Source organism: Panthera uncia, chromosome F2 (assembly GCF_023721935.1).
Source record: "Panthera uncia isolate 11264 chromosome F2, Puncia_PCG_1.0, whole genome shotgun sequence".
Classification (NCBI taxonomy): domain Eukaryota; kingdom Metazoa; phylum Chordata; class Mammalia; order Carnivora; family Felidae; genus Panthera; species Panthera uncia.
In genome coordinates, this window is record NC_064812.1 from 55,284,670 (window position 1) to 55,308,155 (window position 23,486).

At 35.0% G+C, this 23,486-nt stretch overlaps 1 long non-coding RNA gene across 3 annotated transcripts in view; it reads left to right on the top strand.

Annotated features, from left to right (window-relative positions):
• LOC125924840 (uncharacterized) overlaps positions 1-23,486 on the top strand; it is a 581,404-nt gene that overhangs the window by 212,013 nt on the left and 345,905 nt on the right. For all 3 annotated transcript variants that reach the window (XR_007458595.1, XR_007458594.1, XR_007458596.1), the window contains exon 3: positions 23,137-23,287. This is a non-coding gene — a long non-coding RNA (uncharacterized LOC125924840). The remainder of the gene's footprint in view (positions 1-23,136; positions 23,288-23,486) is intronic.

The following is a 23,486-nucleotide window of genomic DNA, read 5'->3' on the forward strand; positions in this document are numbered from 1 at the left end:
TCATCTTAACTGGCAAGGGACACACTCTTGTATGTATTGGCTAATGAAAGATATGTGACAATGTAATCATTAGGAAGATCTATAATTTACAGAATCTTAACCTAAAGAAAATAAAATTCGGAACAGATGTCTGCTGAAACAACAACAACAATAGCAACAACAAAAACCCCCATATTCAAGCTGAAAATAAATGATTTGGGGATTTTCTACTGTTGAGGATTATCTGCACCAGTGAGCCCCTCTGGTACTGCTTATAAAAGAGTGTTGACTTAGTTTGTCTGCTAGAAGGCTACCCCAGCTGCAAGGATATGTAGTAATTACAATAGATTTGCGTTATCTGTCAATGTAAATCCCTGAATCAGTTATGTATACAAGTACAAGTATTTTATTTCCTATTTTATTTGGTCAAAGTTGCTTTGAAATGTACTCAAGGTGAATTTTGGGTTAATATATGAAAAGAATGCTTTGGCAAATACCAGATTGGTGAAAATTAGCCGGATTTCATATTCTCTAAATAACGTAGCCTCATCTGTTAATGCACACCAGTTCAATCTACAATATTTATTACACCCTTTTTGTGAGCAAAAGCCTGTGATTGCATCACCTGAGGAGTTATTTAGACGTGATTAAAGCCTAGAATTTCAGCTGGACAAGCCCACAACGTTTGTGGCTCCACTTTGCACCTTAAAACTTGCATTTGCACCTGCAAAAGGCTGAAATGAATCTCAAGTCAGCACATGTGTGTTCCATTATTTATTTTTTATGAGCAGATGTGGGTGATGTGGGCAAAGAGCTAGATGCATCTTTAATTGAGAAAACCTGTGGAAAAGTTATCCCTAAATCTCTCCTAGGGAATTGATTTAGAACACGACACACCATGATTTGGAAACTACGAGTCAGACCCAAATGTTGACCAGACAACCTAAACTTGAACATAGGCTGTCAGAAATGAATATTAAGGACATTAATCCTCAGATTTTCTTCCTTTCAAAATTTCTCTTTGAATAATGCTGTGTCCATTAGGGTTTTTTTGTTTTTGTTTTTGTTTTAGTGTTTGCCTTAAAATAATATAAGCCATCAGGATTAAAGACATGAAACTCAGTGGCATTCATCTGCAGAAAAATAAATAAGGCCCCAAACTTGTACTTCCATGTTTCATTCACACAGAGTCTTAGAATTGTGTAATTTAAAGGTATTTGGATTCATTTACACTAAATTAACTTACATCTGAATATTTATTCTATAGTAGATAATTCCCTATTGTTGCTAGTGATGAGGAGTGGAGGTAAAAGTGAATGAGACACAGACTCTGACATAAAGAAATACTTATTTTAAAAAGCACAGTTTATGAAGCTTGGCTATTCTAGAGTTTATAATAATGATATAGCTCATAATCAGGTCAAACCAAATTGTATATGCAATTGAATATTAGATGAATTGCTCCACAAAAACCAATGTTATGCCTATATAAACCAATGGAAGTGTTAGGTATTAGAGAGACAATGAGGAATAACCCTTAAGGAGTTTATAATACATCAAAGAATAAAATGATTCATGCTAGGATAAAGAATCCAAGGGAGTGATAGAAACCAATAGGAAAAACACCTACCTCAGCACTGGTGAACTGGAGACAGGAAATGACATCCACAGTTAAGCCTGAAAGATGAGTTGGTGTTAGGCAGGTTGGAAAAGGCATGGAAAGCAGGTCTAGATAGAAGAAGAAACACATGAAAGATACAAAGATGGGAAAGCATGGTGACTTAGAGGAACAGTAAGGAGGTTTGTCATACCAAACCATAGAAAGGAAAATATTAAGGAAAATGAATTTGAAGCGATTGTAATTATAACTAATATTTATCTATTACTATATGCCATACTGTAGTCTAAGAACATTAGAGAATGTATCTCATTTAGTCTTCACCATAATTATTTGAAGAGATATCCCTATGTAAAAAAATGAGAATTCTGAGGTTTTGAGAAATTAAATACTTGTCTAAGACCCCTAGTTATTAGATGATAGACTTAAAACCCAGGCTCTGGCCTCCATATTCTTCACCATTGTATTGTGGTTAATGAGGATCAAGCTGAGACATGTTGAGGGGTTTGTAGTCTATCTACACAGCATTTGGTAACCATTAAAGAGTTTTAGGTTTTGAATTTTAGCAAAGTAGAGTGGATGGATGAATGAATGAAAGGTAAAATATTGGAAGGGCATGATTCTGTAATTAGGAAGAACAGGTAGGAGGATATTTTAGTACTTCAGAGAAAGATAGGAGTATAAGATAGTGGCAGAGAGATAGAGAATATTGGGAGTTTTTAGATCATATCAAGGAGACAAGAGGCAGTATCAGTAAGACTTGTTGAGGGAAATATTTGGGGAAATAAATTAGAGTGGCTGGGTTCTTGGCTTCTAGCATAGACATTTTGATAAGTTACTGCATTATGATTCCAATAGTGATAGCTCAAATGTTATATAATTTTAGAGGGCTTTCATTTGCCTGCTCTTTCCACATACATCCTCTGCCACTTGAGAAGACTTGAGAAGTAGATGCCTGTTCTTATAGCACCCTGAGGACACAATTATCCATGCTAGTCACAACATTTCATGGCTGTTCCCACTTAACTCAGCTTCACTGAGGTCATCTTTTACATTCAGTACATCCAGAAGCTATCAGAGATTTAAATGTTTGTTGAAGTAGTACAATGACATATATAAGTGGTAAAGAACAATAGGGGCTCAGGAAATAGTAGAGAGTAAAGTCTATCTTATTAATGCTACCTTAGGAAAAAAGGGAAGGAATTGAAAATATAGGACCTATTTTTATCTGTTTCTTTTTTTTCCCTTCAAATCATGGGGTTTAGGAAGAGAAAGTAGAATATGAGGAAAAAAATGGCTACAGACATTGTGTTGAGGAACAGAATTTGCCCCTTTTGGACAAGGACTTAAAATACTATAAAATTGGATCTTTTCCTGAAGATGAACAGTGTATTGTATATTTATCAAGAGGTTATTCATTTGATTTATCAAGACTTCCTCAGTATGAAAATTCAATGGTCAGAGGGGGGAAATTTATAAAAAAATATTTTTATGAAAAACATTGAGAATGACATAAGAGGATAAAAATGGGGGAAGTAACAATGATGATATAAATGGGGCCTAGAATAGTCAGATTGGATACAGTATGGGAATGCAAAGCATGGATAAGAGGCCAAGTGAAATTTTGTTGGATGTTATGGTAGAACACAAAGAATACCTCATAGGAGTCATAGTGAACTTGATGATGCAAGACCCAGTATTGTTTCCTTCCATTAGGCATATTCTCTGAGTTTAAGACCTCAAAAATTATTTCTACCTAGAATTGGGGCAACAAACATCATTGATGTTGGAACTTCTCAGTTTGGAACTCTGTAGTTGGCTGGTGTGTTACTTGATTTCTCCCATCTTTTAATTGCAAATTATCCATTTATAGAACTATATATCTGACTATATATCCTTCTACATCCTGTTCACCTGATTGTACATTTCTGTAAGTGCCTTCTGGGTGGAGAACAATTTCTTAGTGATTGCATATCACTTCTTTCTGTCTCCCTAACTTCTTCACATGGAATCTTTCTCCTAAAAAGCATTATAAAAGTATTAAACATATAATAGAAAAATGTGATATAATAATTTTATAGTCCGTTTGTGAGAATGATGGATCCAGAAAACAAATGGGAGGATCTTTTATTTACTGTCCTTTTGTCAACCTGAAGGCCATATAAATGATGAGTGTGGGTGGGATGCAATATATGAGAGGAGATAAATTAACCTACAGTTCAAAAAAAGAAAGACATAAAAGGGCCAAAGTGAAAGTGGAACATGTTTCGAGAAAGGGTATGAGAAGCTGCAGGGGGGCTTTAAAAGACAGAAGAGCTGGACGCTAAGGACTTAACTTGGAAGGACAATAGGAATCTTGAAGTGAAGGTTTATGACCTGAGTTATGGAAAGCACTTCTATGAACTCCTTTATTAATCTTTAATAAAATACCTATTCCTGAGAAGAATCTAGCTGAGATTTGTGGGAATGATGGTGAATGAAGAGAATGACTGAATCCTGCTCATGGAGTCAAGAACAGAAACTTCCCATGGGGTATAGCTGCAATAGCATTAGAAAGGTAGGTAGGGAAGTAGATCTAGAAATAGAAACAGATCTGAAGGGAGAAAAAACAAATAATCCTGTGTAGTCCATCTCTGCTTTTATTTTGTTTTTTTAAATTTACTTATTTATTTTGAGAGAGAGAGAGAGAGAGAGAGAGAGCGAGCCCGGGAGGGGCAGAGAGAGAGGGAGAGAGAAAATCCCAACCAGGCTCCATGGTGTCAGTGCAGATCCCAATGCAGGGCTAGATCTCATGAACCTTGAGATCATGACCTGAGCTGAAAGCAAGAGTTGGATGCTCAGCTGACTGAACCACCCAGGCACTCCCCTTCCCCCCTGCCACCCTTTGCTTTTCTTTTTCTTTTTTTTTTTTAAATGTGTATTTATTTGTTTTGAGAGAGTGAAAGATAGAGCATGAGCTGAGATTGGGGGCACAAAGAGAGTGAGGCAGAAAATCCCAAGCAGGCTCTGCACTGTCAGCACAGAGCTCAATGTGGGGCTCGAACCCAAGAACACAAGCTGTGAGATCATGACCTGAGCCAGAGTCAAGAGGCAGACACTTAACTGACTAAACCATTGAGGTGCCTCCTCTCTTTGCTTTTAAGCAAACTGTGGATGAAAATAAAAGGGAATAAAATAGGGGTTTTGTCACGATGTCACTAGTGTAGCCAGACAAGAAGGAGTGATGGAGATGCAGGTCTCAGATCATCACCTGGCCAGGCCAGAATAGAGACAACAGAGCAGTGGAGACAGCCACATAGCTCTGGCTCTGTCTTTCAAACTTTATGAGATTCAGTGTACTGAAAATGTAAAATCTGAGATACTGAAAGATTAAATACGTTAACATATGTGAAAATACAAAACATAGGTACTTGGATCACAGCAGATTTTTAAGTGATGGTGTATTTATTTTTTTTTTCCTGAAACTTCAACTCTTCCGATAGCTGCTAAAATTTCCATTCATGTGTAAACAATGGGAAAGTAAAGAGAATGGTGGGAACTACTATCGATCTAACTTTTAAAACAAAGGAAATTGTTTTTTAATATGAGTGTAACAGGGACTTTGTGAAAGGGCTGTGTCACCTTAAGGTTTCCAATTGATAATAAATGGAAATGCTGATCATAATTAGACATGTGCCAGAAATACGATAAAAGGCAAGTTCCAATCCTTCAAAGGGAGGTAGTTCCCAGCCAACATAAGCCTGGGAATATGCTCATGGTACATGATGATGATGATGATCCCAGTGCTTCAGAGCTTTGTCTTTAAAGCTAACACCTCTAGACTTCTGACTTGCCTCTCAGCCTCCAGTGTGGTAGAAGTTTGTTCCAGTTATTTCTAACCTATTTCAATAACACTGTGTAACAGTGTGGCTACAATGTAAAAAATATACAAGGTACAGTCTTGTTAATGTCATCTTTGCTGTTGTCAGAGATTGGGGTGCAATCACAAGGCCAGGATATTTTAATGGTTCTTTTATCTACCTCCCCTGGGACTAATAGGATTAGAAACTAGATTGAACTTTGTAGAGCTCATCCTATCTACACAGTTCCTTCCAGGAAACTGCTTTATTCCTGTTTCCAGACAGCTGGATTTGTATAAGATGATTTGACTTAAGTCATATCATCTCTAAACTTCTACCGTAAGAGATTTGATCCCACTCCCTGACCCTCTAAAAAGGAGGATGAGTTAAGAAGCCTGGGAGCCTCCAAAAATGAATATCAGACTCCAAATTTGCAACTGATTCAAGTGAAAAAGAAAATGGAAAAGATAATATTTAGAGATAGATATAGCTGCAGAGATAGCAATTTAGTAAGACGTAATTTTTGAAAAAATTGGTTAAAAAGGTGGACTGGATGGAATTTAGCTAAGGATGTACACTAAACAATAAAGTATGCACCATGGATGCGATGCGAAAAAAATGTATAGACAATAGAGAGGCTTTTTTTGTTTTATACTGTTTTTGTTATTTTATTCGAACCTTAAGAAAGATTAAGGCATTACTATGCAGTGACAAAGATATAACATAAGCAGGTGAGGACGGTAGATCTATGTTCAACCACTTCCATTTCTTTTTTGTGCCAAAGGGGACAGGTTTTAGATGAGAAAATTTAGAATAAGCATTGATATGAAATTATGGTTGAATGAAAAATCTGTAAGAAGCGAGTTAGTGGTTCTTCTGACTTAAAATAATTGGAGCGCAGCTATGATAAAACTTGCATATGCACTTGAAATTTTCTCAGTGATCTCTAAGGATTCAGTGGAATGAAAAAGAAATACAGGAATACAGGAGACAGGCACCTATTGTCTCCATTTTCATTGAGGGAAAGCTGGAAGCTGCAATATAAAATCAGTAAACATGGCTAAAGTGCGGGGTAAAATTGTAGAATGACTTATCATATAAGTAATTTGCAAGAATACTTAAGATTTAGAACCATGTTAGCCTGAATTCATCGTATGCTATATTCTAGGTTAGCCTTAATATTTTGATAAATTACATAGATGAGATTCAAGAAACAGCCTTGGGATGTTAGCAAGGTTAATTCCATTATATTGTTTGCAAGAAAATGGAGAACTGAGAGCTCTGTAATAGAAAGCAACATGTGATAATTTGAACTCTTTTGAAAAACTTATGTAGAATGGTTGGAATCACAAGTGTCTTGAGGACAGTGAGTATCTTTTATTTCTCTTGATATATCAGCATGCAGCACACAGTAGATACTACAAAAAATGTTAATATCTGACTGAGTGAAGGAATGAATACTGAATAGAGCCATTTAAGATTAGTTGGTTATCTAAGTACTTTTGAGTAGGAGCTATGCTAAAAAAAGAAACGTTGCAAGGTGGCTTCCATTAAGGTTCCATGTACACGTCTGGACTCTGTACTGTCATGGTAAGGTTGCCTCTGAAATCTACTTTTAATTTAGAAACACACTAATGATTATCAAATTAGACTGATACATTTGTGTCAATATTATAGGTAATTATATCTATAAGGCACAGAAAGTAGAAGCTTAATAATTGATATGTTCTCTTTGGGGCACCTGGGTGGTTCAGTTGGTTAAGTGTCCGACTCTTGGTTTCAGCTCAGGTCATGATCTAACAATTTGTGAAATTGAGCCCTGCATTAGGCGCTGTGCTGCCAGTGTGGAGCCTGCTTGGGATTCTTTCTCTCTCTCTCTCTCTCTCTCTCTCTCTCTCTCTCTGTCTCTCACTCTGTCTCTCTGCCCCACCCTTTCTCGCTCTCTGAAAATAAATAAATAAACTTTAAAAAAATAATTTTTTTTTATTGTGTCCAGATCTTTTGCAGAACTACCTTACATCATAAAAAGCTGAAAGTATTAGAGGCATTGTCTGTAGAATTGCACTTATTTTATGTATGTGATATGGTGGCTAACTTGAGGTTGTATATTTAATGAGCTCAAAATACTTTAACTTAATATATCTAGTTTCGTTTTTCAATGAGCAAGGAAACTTTGACCTTACAATGAATGGATCAGAGTTGGCAAGAATTGTGCATGGTAGTTTTGTGATGCAGATTTCAGCTAATGGACCATGTAATTAAGATGACCAATTGCTAATGCAGTTGGAGAAATTCCAAGAACTCTGATATGAAGCCTACCAATTACAGTGCATTTCCCACTACTATCCAAGGGGATTAATAATTCTTTTCATTGCCTTTATTGAAATTCTTCAACAAATTTAAGAATAGCTCAATTCATAATGGAAGAAATAGTATTATATCTACTTGCACAGTAAAGTACAGGAAATGAGAGAGGCATAGCTCATTTCTGAGTATCTATAATGGTTCTATCTGGTACTTTTTTATGTAACAGTACTTTTATAATTATATTTTATCTCACTGATATTGAGTTTATATAAATGGATTCACAATATATTGATCTTTTTGTCAAGGATTAATAAATAATCCACATAGAGGTGAAAGGCACGGGATAACGTACATAGATGAGTCAATTTTTTTTAGATATACAGTGTTAGCAAGTAATAAAGTAGGTTCCTCATAATTAGAGCATTTTCTTCTCCTTCTTTATTTTTACTGCTAGATTTTCCCTAGGTGCTCAATAAATGTTTATGGAACAAGATTGAATCATCAATAACACAGTCATAGTAAAATTTTATTTTGAAAGGCATAATTCCAGTATTGACCTAACATACGTGGTTTAAATCTCTAGTGCTAAGCATTGTATATGATATTTAATTTTGAGTCAATGTATGTTAATTGAAAGAATGCATAAATAAACCCTCTACTCTTCAATTATGTTGGAAGTTATTTATTTTGGCAACAGTGTATTACTCTAAGAGAATGTCGAAGCACATGTAGAAGAATGTCAACATTATAATATATGGGTGGTCAGAAAGTGGCTGTTTGTTTTATATTATTCTCCTTATTTTTCTATATGTTTAGAGTATTTAGAAATTAAAAATATATTTAGTATGTTGTTTTTCTTCAATCTGAACAGCTTTATAACATTTATTAAATAAATATTTTTGTGTTCATGGTGGGAATGTAGCTGTGCTTAAAAACATGCAGTTTTGTTTCTTTCAAGCAATTCTTCTGAAAAACATATAGGCATGATCTAAGCCAAAAAATGTATTTTTAAATTCATAGCTGAGTTCTCAAGAAAGTAACGGAAATCTTCAAGTGCCTCCTCTTTCCCTAACAACATAGAAGTATTTAAAAATTGAAATAAAAATTGCAAGTCAATATAAAATCTGGGGCATTTCTTGGGGCATGGATGGGGCATGATACAGCAACCTGGAATTTTAGGGAATATTAGCTAAATGGGTACCAGGATATTGGGACTGGGCCTGCTGGGGGCAATCAGGAGAATTTTCATAAAATCCTGCTTTTCCAAAGTGACATATCATCAGTGAAAGGGTAGCCTAGACAAATTCATTGATCAGAAATAGAAAAAGATATGAGACTGTCTATTTTGGTCACAGCTAAGATGGGAGGATAAAGTAGCTATTCCAATTGTGTGTCATAGGCTTGCCACACACGGGTCTAGGGTTCCACTTTATCCTACCTGGGTGACCAGGGAAACTGGAAACTGAGAGGTTAAATTACAGTAGTCCCAGTTTGTTGAGATGCATTGTCTGTAGCAGAATCCTATAAATATCCTCTCTGGAGGGAATCTTCCTTAACCCAGGTCTCTCATATTCTTCCACAAGCTAAATTCAATCAAATATAAAGATACAATAGCAACAACAAAATCAAATACATGCACGAGAAAACAAAAACCCACAAATTTAAACACCAAGGACATTAGGTATTGAAATCATTGCTTATAGAACACTAAATAATGAAAGAATATATATTTAAAAAAGTGACCAAACTATAAGAGGATATAAAAAATAACCAAAAATAGTTGAAAAAGAATGAATTGGCTATTTGTATTAGTCAGGATAAGCTGTGCTGTGACAGAGAACACAACCCTGACAACAAATATTCCTTTTATTCCCTTAATGCTGGCTGAGGATCAGGTGACTCCATGTTAACTATCCTCTATACAGCAACTTAGATATCCAGGCCAAGTGGATGTCATGGCTCTGTCATTTTAACATACGGCCTTTTCTTGGCTAAGGCTACGGGATGGCCGAAAGCTAGCAAACAAGTTCATCTGAGATTCTTCTTGGAAGTGACTAACACCATGTCTTACCCACTATCCAATAGGCGGCATCTCTCTCAAAAGGGCTGAGAGCTGTGTAGGAACATGGAGAATATTTTTCTTCTCTATATCTGAAAATTTTATTTATTTAATTATTTATTTATTTATTTATTTATTTTGAAGTTTATTTATTCTGAGAGAGAGAGAGAGTGCAAAGGAGGGACAGAGAGAGAGAGAGAGAGAGAGAGAGAGAGGGAGAGAGAGAATCCCAAGCAGGATCCATGCTGTCAGTGTGGAGTCTGATGCGGGGTTCAATCTCATGAACTGTGAGATTATGACCTGAGCAGAAATCAAGAGTTGGCCACTCAACCGACTGAGACACCAAGGTGCTCCGGAAAAATATAACAACTTAAATCAAAACCTCAATTTGGGGGACTATAGCAGAAAAGCAGTCATGAGCTAACATGTCTAAATGGAGTTCTAAAAGGAGACTAAAGAAAATAGGGAAAAACAATGACAATTTTTTAAAGAATTTATGAAAGATATAAATTCAGATTCAAAAACCACACATGAGCTAAACAGGATAAAAATGTAGAAATTCATATTTAGTGGGGTGCCTGGGTGGCTCAGGTGGTTAAGTGTCTGACTTCAGCTCAGATCATGATCTCACAATTCGTGGATTCAAGCCCGGCATCAGGCTCTCTGCTGTCATCATGGAGCCCTCTTCGAATCCTCTGTCTCCCTTTTTCTCTCTGCCCCTCCCCCACTTGCTTGTGTGCTCTCTCTGTCTCTTTTTCTTTCTCTTTCTCAAAAGTAAACGTTAAAAAATTCATATTTAGTCACAACATAGTGAAACCACACAAGAACAAGGACCAGGGCTCATTTATAACGGCCACCAGAGATAAAAGAAATATCATCTATAAAGGAGTGACAATTAGGCTGCAATTGAACTTTTCAACATTAAAAGTCAGTAGAAAAATAACTGTTAGTTATAGAAAGGCATATTTGTCAAGATTCTCCAGAGAAACAGAACCAATATGATATACGTATTATTATAATTATATACTATTATATAATATATTATTATAATATAGTGAAACAGAACTACAGGTGAAGATTTATTATACGAAATGTCTCACACAGTAATACACACTGAGAAATTCCACTATCTGCTGTCTGCAAGCTGGAGGCCCAGGAAAGCCAGGGGTGTAATTCAGTCCTGACTTGAAGATCTGAGAATCAGGGGAGTTGATGGTCTAAGTCCCCATCTGAGTCCAGAGCACAAGAACGAGGAGCACTTATGTCCAATGGCAGAAGATGGATTTCCCAGCTCAAGCCAAGTAAATTCACCTTCTCACATTTATGTTCTATTTAGGCTCTTAATGGATTGGATCATTCTTGCCCATATTAGTGATGGTAACCTTTCTTCAGTATACTGATTCAAACACTGATCTCTTCTGGAAACACCTTCATAGACACACTCAGAAACAATGTTTTATCTAGGCATCTCTGAGTCCAATCATGTTGACAATAAAGTTTATCACGAGAATTAGTAACTGTCCACGAAGAATTGTGAACTTCATGCAACAAGCTTTCCGAGAGAAGGTCAAAGATATTTTCAAATAAATAAATTGCTAGGAAAGCTTACCTTACCTTACCAAAACAACAACAGCAACAACAACAACACCCCTCGAAACCAACTGATTTATGCAATGGGAAAGCAAAACAAAACAGGATAGAATAAAACAGTGGGAAAAAATAGCAAATATACCAATACACATGAAGTTTTAAACATATGAACATGTGAACCAGTAAATGTAAGAAAAAAAATCTCAATCTTATTAATAATCAGGAAAACACATATTAAAACTACAATGAGATACTATTTTATCTCTAACCATTTGGCAAAAATTAGGAAGTCTAATAAAACCAAGTAGTGGTAGAATAATGTCAAGTCTTATACACTTCTGATGAGAGTTTGGTTTCCATAAACATACTTATGGGAAACAATTTGGCATTGTTTAGTAATGTTGAAAATATGAAATTTATTTATTAGGTATAATCTTGAGAGAAATTCTTGCATACACATGCCAGAAGAAATGGATGAATTAATCTGTATTGTTTGTATTGGTAAAAACAACAACAACCAAAAAAAAAAGAACAACTAAATATCCAATGACAGAAGAATGCATAAAATTACTTATATACATATATATGAATTTATATACATATACATGTATAATGGTATGCTATGCAACATTGAAAATGAATGATTTATATAAAGTCTAATAACATAAAACTAAACACAATTTGTTTATAGTCACAAATGTATGTACCAAAATCACAGTGGTAGGAAACAATACCTGTGAATACTAAGAAGTGGGAGAAAGGATATACTGAGAGGTATGCAGAGAGAGGCATGCATTGATCATTCTAATAATGTATTTCTTAAGCAGAGTGATAAGATTGTTTATTTTTTCATGTAATATGTTCAAATATATGTCCTTTTCATATATAAAACACTTAGAGTCAAAAAAGTGTAAAAATGCAGACAGTGAGTGTCTGCCCTGGTATGTAGAAGTTCATACAAAGTAATGTAAAGTTTTAACATTGATAGATACTAGTAAGAGAGATACATGGTGCTATTTAAAATGCGGACTTATGACTTTTGAAGCATAACGAAACAGAGAGGAAATCACCTATGTAGGGAAAGCTTGGGTATTGTCTCTTACTTCAAAGATCAGTCCTCTTTATTTGCTATTTAATCCTCCCATGCAACTTCCCTGTTTTTTAAACTACTTTTTTCAAGGGGTGCCTGGGTGGTTCAGTCAGTTCAGCGTCTGACTTTGGCTCAGGTCATGATCTCACGGTTTGTGGGTTTGAGCCCCAAGTAGGACTCTGTGCTGACAGCTCAGAGCCTGGAACCTGCTTCAGATTTTGTGTCTCCCTCTCTTTGCCCTTCCCGTGCTTGTGCTCTGTCTCTCTGCCTCTCAAAAATGAACAAATGTTAAAAAATTAAAAAAAAAAAACTACTTTTATCAAGACTCAGGTAAATTCCATCTCTATCATAATCCTTAAGATAAATTAAATGCCATTTTAGACTTCCAAAGATTGATTCCAAGCTTCCCCTGATCCCACGGTCATGGGATGGAACCCCGTGTTGGTCTCTGCACTGAGCATGGAGCCTGCTTAAGATTCTCTGTCTCCTTCTGCCCCTTCCAACCCCCTCCCTCTCTAAAGGAATGAATGAATGAATGAATGAATAAATAAATAAAAGAAGATTCCTCCTTAGAGCTTTTAGAAGGGAATACAGTCTTGTAGATAACCTTGATTTTGGCCTTGTGCCACTCTAAGTAGAGACCCTGCCAGCCATCTAACTGCTGACCTACAGAAACTGGTAGATAACCAATATGTGTTACTTTAAGCCACTAAGTTTGTGGTAATTCATCACACTAGCATAGAAATTAACACAGTAATAAACATAAAAACCCACACATAAATGTATAATTAACTATTGTGGTAACTACATAATGGGAAAGAACAGGACACTGAACAAGAGTAATAGGGGGACCTGCTTAAAGACATTCTGAGGAAGCAGACAAAAGGATGAATGTGTTTTATACTTTGTTTTCATGCACTACAATGTACCTCTATGATGCCAGTATTCACTTTGACAAGTAGTTACAGAGTACCTACTAAGTTAGTTTAAAGCAAAACATTGGGTATTGGAGAGATGGTATAGATGAGTTTAAGAGATGCCTCACCTCACAAAACTCACAGTCTAGAACACAAGTTGACAAGCCAGTCTGTGGACCAAATCTGGCCTGCCACATGTTTCTGTATGGTGTGTGAGCTAAGAAGGATTTTTACATTTTTTAATGTTTCAGAACAAAATCAAAAGAAAAATAATATTCTATTGCATGTGAAATTTATATGAAGTTCAAATTTCAGTGTTCCTAAATAAAGTTTTACTGGAACACAGCCACATTTGTTTGTGTATTGTCTATGGTTCTTTCACCTTAAAATGGCAGAATTGAGTAACTGTGAAAGCCCAAAATATTTACCCTTCATTAAAAAAGTATGCCAACTCTAGATTATTATCGTAGTTAAATCAAGCATATAGGTGATCATTGAATAAGTACCATCTAGAGAAAGAATGAATTACTTACCATCTCTATTTTGCTGAGTACATGTGACTGTTCCCTTACTGAAATTACAATCACCACTAAGTTCTACCTCCTCTCAAAAACATCTGCCAAGAGACATTGCTTAAAGGCATGCCTTATGAGAAACTCACAAATGCCTGCTTTATACTGTAAGCATTTTCTTCTTTGTATTAGCTAATGTCTTTTCTAATGTTTTAGCTGTTTGCCGATGTAATTGAATCTCAAATTGTTTTTATTATATTCTGTAATACTATGGGGAGACACTCTAAATATTATAATAGTTATTAATATTAATGTTAATAACTGGTGCTCTTTCACAGGTCAGTTGCTGAATTAAGCTCAGTTATGGGTTCATAAATGTAAAATCATCAAAGCTTGCACAGTGGGAGATCCTCGTTTCCTTCCTCTGGCCCTGGTTAAGCAAGTGAACTGATCCTTACGTTGTTCCTTGCTAATTGTGAGACAGATGCTTTGCATTTTTTAGACCTCGGCTACATCTAAAGAAAGTGGCTTTCTTGATAAGACCCTCTAAAATTAGAAAGTTGTAGAATTATCTAGTAATATGTGTCTTAATAATTCAACTTGTCATGGCAACATGCAATTAAAACTTTCCTTTGGGACCAAAGAGAAAAATCCCAGTTACTGCTAAAGAAGTTTAGCCAATACATAATGAGAAGAATAATTCAAGTAAATGGGACTGAGTTTCATGAAGAAAAGCAAAATAAAAGCAAAACATTGTTGAAACAAGGAAATTAATTATGACTGCATTTGATGATTTTATGGTTTTTGTAACCTCACTTATTAGATTCTCTTTTTATTATTTCCAGTTAAAGCAGTATTATTATTTTCTTACTTGGTAGGGAAAAGGGCATTAAATTTACTCAAAAATTATCTTGTAAAATAAGTGTAACTGATACCAAATATTACTTTTATTTAAAGGGAATATAGGAAAACAGATACTGCATTCCACTAATACAGTGGAAGCATTTTTAACAAGGTTAGTCAAAGAAGAGGTTTGTTTTTATATATTTAATCTATATCAATATTTATATTGACATTTTTATAACCTGTGTATCTGATTAAGTTATGTATACTTTTTTTTAATCCTGTAGTAAGATAAGTCATCTTGTTTTATATAAACTAGAGTGTAAAATATTATAGCTTAGATACACTATTTCTTTTCCGCTCTTACTGTTATAACTAAATGTCTATAGATTATTTACTATATTGTATTGACTCTGAGATGTCCATTTGTTTTTTTACATTCCACATCTCTGAAATAGGGATGCACCTTATTTTAGGTGACCTATCATAATTAAATTGCTAGCAGTTTTTCTTTCTAGATGGTTTAAATTATAATGTATTAATATGTCTTTCACAACTAATACTGACAGATTCAGTGAAATACTAAATATTGAGACCACTTCTGAGAGAGTAACAAAGTTTAGCAGGGACGTTTGTTGCCCTGCAATAATTATTTTTCCTCTTTTTCAAAAAGGTAGCTGAGCATAGAGCCAATAAACTAAATTTTGCCAGACTACCTCAAAGATTACTGTACAGATTTGCTAGGGTTTCACAAAGTACTACAAACTGAGTGGCTTAAACAACAGAAATTTACTGTCTCATGGTTATCGAGGCCAGAGGTCCAAGATGAAGATGTCAGCAGGGCCATGCTCCCACTGAAGGTGCCAGGAAATGATCTGTTCCACGTCTCTCTCCTAGCATGTGGTAGCTCTGTGGCTTATGGCAGCTTAATTCCACTCTTCATCTGATGTTCTCTTTGTGTCCCTGTCTATCTCTTTGCATGGTATTCTTTTTATAAGGAAATTAGTCATATTGTATCACAGGCCCATCCCACTCCAGTATGACCTCATCGTAACTAACTGCTTCTTCAATGGCCTTATTTCCAAATAAGGTCATATTCTGAGGTACTGAGTATTAGGAATTCAACATATGAATTTTGAGGGATACAATTCAACTCATAGCAGTGACTACATTCTGGCCAGTGAGATATAAGCAAATGTGTCAGCTTCTGGACGCCTTCCTTAAGACAGAGTTGTCATGTATTTTTTACTACTTTTCTTTAATTTCTCCTCCATCTTGCTCCCTGGAAGAGGGATATTACCTTAGAATATGAGAATAGAGGCCACAGCCCAAGAATATTAGAGCAGTGACCTGGAAGGAATCTTGATTCCTAAAAACTTTGGAGAGTACAGCTACCAAACTTGAGTCTAAGCCAACATCATTATGAATTTTTCTGTTATTATCAGCCAACCGTAGTTTGACTCGATATATGAGCTCTTCCAATCAATTAAAACCTTGGCTATAGTGGTAGACCATTCACATGTGTCATGAACTTTATAAACCTCATTTTCCCATTTGTAAAAGGAAGATAATCACATCTACCTCAATGTCAATATTAAAAGTTCTAGTGTGTGTACAGCATTTAGCACAATACTGACAAACAAGAGATTGTTGTTATGGAGGTTTTCATCTGAATGGAAGATTGGAATAAGTGTTTATTAAGGAGCTTTCAATTCTCTGTTGTTTTTTTTTTTTTATTTTATTTTACTGAAGCAGTATTATAAGTACTTGAAATAGATGTTACCATCTATTTACTCATTCATTTGTTCATTCAACAAATAATTATTCAGCACTTTCCTTGTACCAGGCACTGTATAGGCAATGGAGGTAGAACAGTGAGTGTAAACAAATTGTCCCTGTTCCCTCCCTCAGGAGGCTTACACTCAAGTTGGGTATAAAAGCTGCAGAAGAAAGGCTGGTGATGGTGTTATTATGCACATGACCTTTGACCTCATCTATCTTGGAATATGTTAAACTGTGGAAAAGTGGAACTGTGAGAGAAAAAGCACCGAGCTTGACAGAATCAACCTGTTCCATGAATGGGGGAACAACAGAAAGTATCAGATGCAATGTCGCTCACAATGAAAGTGACTTGCTAACATACTTCACTTTTAACCTAATGCATTTCAGTTTGCAAAAAGCCTATGAAACACAGCATGCCATCCATATCAGTAAATAGATGTTCCAGGATTTTAGTTTGAAAAAGAAGTCTTTTTAAAATTATTACTGACAACAACAATTACAATAATTATGACTTTTCTTGAATGTTTTATTCTGAATTATATTCCATCAATGCTGTATATAAGTGGTTGTCTGTATTATCTTTGAAGAGAGTTGCTGTGTGTCTAACTTTAAAGTTCATTATTTTTGCTTTTTGCCTTTTCCTTCAAGCAGAGATTTTTTTTTCTTGTCTTCTGTGTTTTCCCAGCAGGAATACTATTTTAAACAGATTGCTCTGTTCATATGTTCTGCCTCTAGAATTGGCATTATTATGGTTGGGCCTTTAATGGGGGAATTATTGGAAGTAAGGAAGGTTTCAGCTTGATATAGCTAAACCTTGTCTTTGACCATTTTACAGTGAGAAATAACTATTTAGATTGTCATTTATCAGACCCTGAGAGTCCAAGCGACAGATTTGTCATAAAAATATTTTTTCAGAAAGAATTATTCAAATTGTTCATTAAATTACTTCCTAGTTAATAAAAGTGAAATGGGTTCATCTTTTGAATAATGTTATTGTAGAAACTAAAAATCCAAAAAGATAAACTCTCTGGTGACAACCTAGTGGGAGACTGGACACCTGTGGCTTTATTGATACACAGTGCCTAAAAGTAAACAAAGCATAGTGCAATAAAAGAACTGCCATGCTTACATTTCTGTCTTTTCCAGTTTATTCAGGGACCGGTGTTCATCATCTGCACTGGGTTCTGCTCTTCTCAGTTACACACTTTGACTGTCAGAGCCTAAATATTTATAGAATGAAAGTCCGTGCACCATACCAGTTACAATAGCTAATCCTGTCTTTCTACTGCGATAGAGGACATTTAGACAATGTAAAATTAGATTTTATTTATTATGCCAAAGGATTTTTATGATTCATGGCTATATGAAATGACTTACTTTCAAAATTAACTGATTATTAATGTAGCTCCTGTATTAGAACTATTGCATAGTTTTATTATTATTTGATTTATATGGTCTGTTGTCAACAACAGTAAAAAATCTGTATGCTAATTTTCTAGCCTACAGATATGTTTAGCTGTGTTTACGACTCTTTCAGTATAAGGAAAGTCTAAAATATTTTCTGATACTTTAAGCCTTGGAAGAGAAATAAGTAAAAGAATTTTAGAGTTGTAGTTTGTGTTAGATATTAAATCGTTTGCCAAATATGACTTATAATGACAATGTTGACAACGTTCTATGGAATTTCAGCACCTCTTTCTTTTTAAGTTAATTTAATTTTTAAAAATTTTTAATTGTTGACAGAGAGCATAACTGGGGAAGAGGGGCAGAGAGAGATGAAGGAAGAAAGACTCTTAAGGAGGCTCCCGGCTCAGTGTGAACCCAACATGGGGCTCAGTCGAAGCCCCTAGGATCATGACCTGAGCCAAAATCAAGAGTCAGATGCTGAACCAACTGAGCCATCCTGCTCCCCTCAGCACCTCTTTTGGTCTTTACTCAAAACCGAAGCTGTTTCTAAATCCACATACAGTTCAGATAGCCACCTATGTGTGTGCTTGAGTGATTGAAAATTCCAAGTTACGGGCCCTTGGGATGATTGCATTAATGCACTGTGGTGTGAAGACCACAATTCATTTCAAACCTTTCTCATAGTCACGACTGGAAAGAATATCATGCTTTAATCACATACTTTAGTTCATACAAATTAATGTTTTCTCCTCATAGTTCAAAAGAAAATAGCATAAATTTCATGCTCTCACAAATTGACTTTAAGCTGTTGATGGATGGCATTTGGAAAGAAGGAAATACTCAGCATTCTCCTATAACATCTTTCCGTTTTTGAACATTGTCATGTATAGCCCAAGGCATTTAATAAAGCCCCCAGACTATAGTCAGTGATCAAAGAATACGTTAGAAGTGGGGTGTCCATGGGGCTCTCCATGCTATCTTAGGGACCAGACAGTCCAAGGGTCATGGCAGAGGAAGGGCAACACGGTGAATACAGAAGAGCCCGAGTTCAGGTCACACTATAATTTTACTAGATTTGCAATCTTGGGGAATTTATCTAGTCTTAGTAAGCCTCAGTTTTTTGTGCATCGATGATAATAGAAATGAGAGACAACAATCTTTTTTTTTTTTTTTTTTTTACAGGGGAACAATAAAATGTTGTAGATTGTGCCCATTAAATGAAAATTATGTGATGTGATAGAAGTTCTAGCTAAAGCTACAATGGCAATCATACTGCAATATATAAATAAATCAATAGGTTATATATCTTTAAAAAGAATTTTTTAAATTTACTTATTTTTGAGAGAGAGAGACAAACAGAGTATGAGCAGGGGAGGGGCAGAGAGAGAGAGGGAGACACAGAATCTGAAGCAGACTCCAGGCTCTGATCTGTCAGTACAGAGCCTGACACGGAGCTCAAACCCACGAACCATGAGACCATGACCTGAACCAACGTCGGACGCTTAACCGACTGAGCCACCCAGGCACCCTGGTTATATATCTTAAACTTACACGATGTTAAACTTACAATATGTTAAACTTACAATATATCAAATGTATTTCAATTAAAAATTAAATAAAAATCTTAATATGTCAAATATATTTTAATTGAAACTTAAATAAAAAAATATAATGTGATCTCCAGAGGCAGGCCAGCTGGGTTTGAATCCTGGCTCCCTTCATTTGCATGGGACAATTACTTAACCTCTCTAGGCCTTACTTTATTTATTTTAACATTTATTATAGTAATAGTACTTTTTTTTTCTTAGTGTGTTATTGTTAACAAATGAGATTATCCAGGTGAAATATTTAGATTAGAATACCATCTAGAATGGTGTAAGTGCCCAATAAGTATTGATGTTTTACTTGTAAGTATCATGTGCTCTATGTGGCCTGAAAGTTTGTATTTTAGCCAGATCATACCAGCTGTGTCGAGAAGGGACTATGTGGAGGAAGGCTTACCCTAGAGGCACAGTAAAAGGTCCTCAACTAAGATGGAACAAGTGGGAATATAAATAAAGTGAATTGATGGATTTCATGTTATTTTTCAGGTAGGACTGAGCAAATTTGCTCACTAAATATGTAGGAAGTGGGAGAAGTTGATAACCTTTTTGTGCCTAGAACAATAAAAGGTAGATGATGTTCCTATTAGTAGAGATAAAAAAGGCAGGAGAATAAAGTTTGGAAGGATAAAGATAATGAAAATAGTTTTAGAAAATAGGTATCTGTACCATTTCTTCAAATAAAGTAGTTTAGTACCAGAAAGAAAGAAAAGAAAAGAGAAAAGAAGAAAAGAGATGAGAAGAAAAGAGAAAAGAAAAGAAAAAGGAAAAGAAAAGAAGCGAAAAGAAAAGAAAAGAAGGAAGGAAAGAAGAGACGAAGAAAGAAAGAGGCAGAAAGAAAAATAGGTACCTATGTCCAGGGCTAATATTACATGACAGTGCAAGAAATGGTAAAAGTTGTCTGGGGGAACATTTACACAAATCTTAGGAATTAGTGAACATGTTTAGAGAATCAGACAGAGCCTCATTTCCTGTCAACCACAACTGCAGTGATTGCTCTTTTGAACAATTTAAGATGCACTTGAGAAAGCTGGCAGGGAAGAAAATAGGAATCTTAATTTTTTGCCTTAATATGAATTAATTAAATTAAATAGCTGGTCTTCTCTTACTGCTCATCTAAAGGTACATGGGCTACTTGAATTGACTGATTTTTGAAATGAGTTATTATTTTGGAGAATGGTGTCTGCCTAGAGGACAAAATATTGGGAATAATATTACAGTGAAAATGCAAAAGGGTACTAGGTATCTGGAAGAAAGAAGGAAGGACAGAGAAATGCAAATGACAACAAGACATTTTGCCTCATTTGCATCGTTACTTAGGGTTGAAACTCATAATTTTTCTAAAGGGATTTGTATAGGTCTTTCATTCATTCAATAAATACATCTTAAGTAACCACTATGTTCTGAGCACTTCTAGGAGCTCAAGATACATTATGAACAAAAGAGTTAAGGGATCTTCCTCAAAGAGCCTGTATACGCTATTTGGAGGAGAAAGACTAAATTAACAAGTTATCAAAATAAACATTGTGAGTTCAGACTGTGATTGGTAAAAATAAAGGAATTAACAATGAGGCATGATACAAGGTAATGGACGTTCTTACTTTGGTTAAGAACCTCATCTTAGGAGATAATGAAATCATTTTCATGTATACTACAGTGATTGTTAGAAGAGACATGGACAGTTTATGGACACAGATTTTAAATTAAGGGATTTTATTTATATTAACTATATAATTTTTTTAAAAAAACAAATGAGAGATATTAGGGTATAGTTCTGTATTTTGGAGAAAAATCCAGTTTAAAGAAGAAACTGATGATGTAGGATAAATGGGGAGTCTCAAAAGTGGAATCATAAGTGGTGAACTGTGATGGGATCCTGAGCACAGAGCAACAGCTTTTAGTAGGAAGTGGACATTTCTTCTACTCCAGAAGAGGGAAGCTGAGTATACTGCATAGATGCAGAAAAAGTAATAGTTTTCTTGACAGGAACAAGAAAGATCTCTCCCCTGTTCTTGTTTTGGCTTTTCTCTTCTGTTTCTGTTTTATTCCAGCCCAAGTAGGCAGAGACACATTGAAATTGTTTACCATGATGTGTTGCTGATTTCCAAACTTCTAAATACACTTAATTAAAGCTTTTCCCCTGAGTAAGAAATTCATTTTAATGCAAATGCTGACATACTGAGTAGAGTTTACATTTGTATTCAAAGTTGGAAGGAAAATCTCTTGTGTAAACTATTAGTTCTATAAGAAGGCATATACCCAAAATTGAGCAATTTCATGAATCATTGGTCTCTGCTGTTGCACATAAGGACATTTTTTTTTTTTTAGATTATATCTAAAGCACTGCTATGTAGCATTCTAGTCATGTTTGTAGGCCTACAGGGAAACATTACATATTTTTTATAAACAAAATATCTTAATGTAAGAAAAGAAAACGTTAGAAAACTTCTTTAATAAGAAACAAAATGCAAAATTAGCAAAATTTTACATACTAAAAAATGAGTTCTTAAAAATGTTATCTTTGCCTAAGTACAAAATTTTGATATACAGGAAAAGCAAACTCATATTTCAATGTAATTCTTTGTCTGATTAACATGGGAAATGTTCTGAGAGCCTGCATCTCATATGTCATTTGAATCAATTGTGATGCTAATTAGTCCAGAAATCTTCAGTACACTAATTCTTAAATCCTATTTCTTAAATATCTAAGCACAGAGTATGAATTTCTTTGTGTTTCTGATTTTCCCTAGGACTTAGGTAACTTAAAATCTACATTTTCAGCTACCTATGCCATCATTCTTCTTTTCTATTTGTTAACTCCATGCATATAACATTTTGCATACCAAATTAAAAAAAAAAACTAGCATCATGTAAAAATTTTGAAAAATATGGGATCATTCAAACTTTCCAACTTCTATTCCCTAAATCGACTGTTAGCCTGATAAGCTAGGTTTCCTCTCTTTCATTCATTTGTCATTAATTAATTAATTCAACAAATAGTGATACCTAATATGGTATTATTAGACATACAGAATAAGATAGTAGAGGCCCCCAGCCTAATGTTTATTGGAAAAAATAGACATTTAACTAATAATTTCAACTGTGGTGAGTGCTAATGAAACATAGGGCAACACAAGGTTTTGTGGAAGTACATGGCTAGCCTGGATTTCACAGACCAGAAGAAAGATGGAAACAATCAGATCATAGAAACATGAGCATTGTCCTACCAATCTTTGACCTTACTTTTCAAACATTGCTTTTTACATTTTTGGCTGGGAAATACACTTGTATAATTTTGGAGAATGATGGTATCCTGCTGCTTGGCCTGAGTAGATTAATAACTTAAGTTCATGGAACAAAAATCATCCTGATTTATATATAATTACAGCATATTTAGTTCAGTCTGATAATGAAACTTTATCTACAGTTGTCCAAACATCTTGAGTCTAGAAATAGCTGTAGGTCTCCAAACAAATCATTTCTAATTTTTATGTGGTAAATGTAATGACAACTTGAGAACTAGCTTCTAAATGAATAATGTCAGAAGATGTATCAGTGTTTCTAATTTGTACTCTTCTTTTTCATTTGGCAGATAAACATTTTCAATGGAGATGATGAAATCAGTGCAGACAAGGCTGCTTTTATTTAGAAGAAGGAATGAAAAGCATGTTTTTTAAGCTAGTGGATTGGCAAATCGAGTCAAAGGTTTTAAAGGATCTGGCTGCTGCCCGACTGATTTAAAGGTATAGATATCTAGATTTGGAAGACTTAATTTGAAACTATTTTTTAAAATATGAATTGCCTGTATAACAAAGTTTGACAGCTTCTCTTTAATTGGTGTCAAGATACATAAAACTTTTGCACCCTTCCACGTCAGAAGAAAATTCTTCATGTGTGATCCCTGGTTAATGAATAGAGTTATATGAAACTGTTTCACATTTT